The sequence below is a fragment of the Sinocyclocheilus grahami genome, unplaced genomic scaffold (genome assembly GCF_001515645.1).
Source record: "Sinocyclocheilus grahami isolate Dianchi unplaced genomic scaffold, SAMN03320097.WGS_v1.1 scaffold36.1, whole genome shotgun sequence".
In the NCBI taxonomy this organism is placed as follows: domain Eukaryota; kingdom Metazoa; phylum Chordata; class Actinopteri; order Cypriniformes; family Cyprinidae; genus Sinocyclocheilus; species Sinocyclocheilus grahami.
In genome coordinates this window covers 262,800-265,938 of record NW_015505215.1, presented here as the reverse complement: position 1 = coordinate 265,938, position 3,139 = coordinate 262,800, and positions in this window count along the sequence as shown.

Below are 3,139 nucleotides of genomic sequence, written 5' to 3'. Positions count from 1 at the left end.
AAACGGAGATTTTTAACTCAAACCGTTGCAGTCTGTCAGTCCTATAATGTCAGTGGATGGGAATCACGGCTTTGAGTGTAATAAAACATACACAAACCAAACCAAATTAAACCCTGCGGCCCATGATGATACATTGATGAGAAAAGACACAAAACGATCGCAAGAAACTGAACAGTATTTATATAGTTTTTTTACCACAGATTTTCACCGCAATGTCTGAACTGTCCTGAGCGTGTTAGCGTCTTCTTCTTCAGCCTGCGCGTGAGGAGTCTTCTTCTTGCTTTACAGCGAATAGCAGACTTATAAGTATATTACCACAACCTATCTCTCAAATGGACCATTGACACTCCCAATTGAGATTGTAGATCTTATTAGATCTTTACACATCAATGTATCATCACAAGACGCAGGGTTTAATTTGGTTTTAATTTGGGGGGGGGGGGTTCCTGGGGTGAGATATAGGTGCACATCTGACTAGCTGTTGAGAAGTCTGATTGTTTGTGGGAAAAAACTGTTTTTGAGTCTGGAAGTTCTGGTCTGAATGCTTCTCAGTCTCCTTCCAGACGGGAGAGGCATGAACAAGGTGTGGGAAGGGTGAGAAGGATCCTTCATGATGGAGGTTGCCCTCTTCACACACCTGGTGCTGTAGATATCTTCGATGGCAGGAAGACAGTTCCCAGTGATGTGCTGTGCCGTCTTCACTATCCGTTGTAGGGCTTTCCTGTCAGATGCTGAGCAATTTCCATACCAAACTGTGATACAGCTGGTTAGTACACTCTCAATGACACATCTGTAGAAAGTCGTGAGGATAGAGGGGGTCATGCCTGCTTTCTTCAGCCTTCTCTTTACTAAGGAGGAGGTGTTTAGTGACCATGTGAGGTCGTTTGAGATGTGCAGTCCCAGGAATTTGAAGCTTTGTGTTGTTTCAACCTCAGTGCCATTGATGGATAAAGGCTGGTGTTGGGCTTTGGTGCGTCTGAAGTCAAAAATCATCTCTTTTGTCTTGTTGACATTCAAAGAGAGATCGTTGTAGTCACACCAGGCTATGAGTTGGTTCACTTCATCCCTGTATGCTGTCTCATCATCATTGCTGATGAGCCCCACAACTGTGGTATAATCTGCGAATTTTACAATGCTGTTGCTTTGGTGTTTAGCAATGCAGTCATGAGTCAGCAAGGTGTATAACAGTGGACTCAGTGCACAGCCTTGTGGTGCACCAGTGCTCAGGGTAATGGGCTGGGACGTCTGTGTATTTATTCTGACAACCTGTGGTCTGTTGCTCAGGAAGTCAAGGATCCAGTTGCACATTGATGTGCTTAATCCAAGTAAAGACAGTTTTTCGATTAGTGTTTGTGGGATGATTGTTTTAAATGCTGAACTAAAGTCAATAAACAGCATTCTGACATACGAGTTCTTGTTTTCTAGATGTGAAAGGGCCTGGTGAATTGTGAATGCAATGGCATCATCTGTGCAGCGGTTGTGTCTGTATGCATATTTTTGGGGCTCCAGAGTGGGTGGGATAAGTTTTTTGAGGTGAGTCATGACCAATCTTTCAAAGCACTTCATGATCACTGGGGTGAGTGCAACAGGCCGATAGTCATTTAGGCATGTTACTGTGGGTTTTTTTGGCACTGGGGTGATGGAGGTGGATTTGAAGCACATTGGGACGACCGCCTGCTCAAGGGAGATGTTAAAAATGTCTGTAAAAACATCAGTCAGTTGGTGGGCACATTTCTTGAAGACACGGCTGGGAATGCCATCTGATCCGGCAGCTTTGCGAGGGTTCACCCCGAGGAGGGTCTTCCTGACATCACTTGAGAAAACAGACAGTACATTATCGCCTGGTGGGGGATAGACTTGACCACCTTCCTGGGGTTAGTGCCTTCAAATCGTGCATAGATCTCATTCAATGTGTCTGGCAAAGATGTGAAATTTGTAGAGGCAAGATGGTTTTTATGCCATCTATAGGACTGACAGACTGCAACGGATTGAGTTAAAAATCTTCGTTTGTGTTCTACTGAAGAAACAAAGTCACCTACATCTTGGATACCCTGGGGGTAAGCAGATAAACATCAAATTTTCATTTTTAGGTGAACTATCCCTTTAAGCAATGATTAGCTGATAGATGATTTCCATGGACAAGACGCTAAGTGATCATGAGCCTGTATAAGGAGGAGTTGGGGATGGAGGAGGGTAAGCGCAGGTCTGTGTGATAGACTAAAGCCTACGGCTGGGCGATATGTCCAAAAAAAATTATCACGATAATTCTTTTCATATCAGTCAATATCGATAATCATCACGATAAATGTCAAATCTTTATTTCTTTCTAGTTAAAAGGCAGATTTTTGCTCCAAAGTGAAAGTTGTAGAAACCAGACCATTAATTTAGGCTCATTATAATGATTTAACAAAATAAATAGAAAAATAGAAAAAGTTTCTGCATGTTTTAATGAGTGATATTGTTTCAAATAAGGAAACCGGTTTGGGTTGCCTGATAATATTAATAATAATAATAATAATATCACTTTTTTGTCTCTTAGAAATGCACATTTGATAGTAGCTTGAGCTTGAGTTAGGATGAAGAGGTAAATTTTTGTTCATTATCAAAATCAGTAACATCTGTAAAAATGGTAGCAATCTCAGTTTTATATGGTTAAATTTATTCTGACCAAGTTTTTTTTTATTAAGCATTGGTCTCCCATAGTAGCATACATTTAAATCATGATAAACACAGTTAAAACCACACATACAGAACCTCAATACCATGGTAAAAATATAACTATATGGTTTTTAGGTAGCCTATTTGTATGAAAAACAGTAGTCTAAAAATACTCTGTATAAATGCACACATGCTATAGCTTAATCACAAATACGTACTATAATTATATACCATTACTCCTGTAATAAAATTCAATGTGAATATCCCACATTTCTGCCACAATACCATGGTGCAGTGAGTGTTACTACAGTAAAACCATGGTAAATGATGGCGACGTGTAGATTGAAAAGCCTTCTGGCTGTCTCGTTGAACACAGTGTTTCTCCTGTTTGGCTTTAAACTAGTTTAAATCACAGAGTCATTTGTGTTCATCGCTCTATCTGTGCTTCACACTGGATCTCACAGTGCTGTTTAGTGCTCGC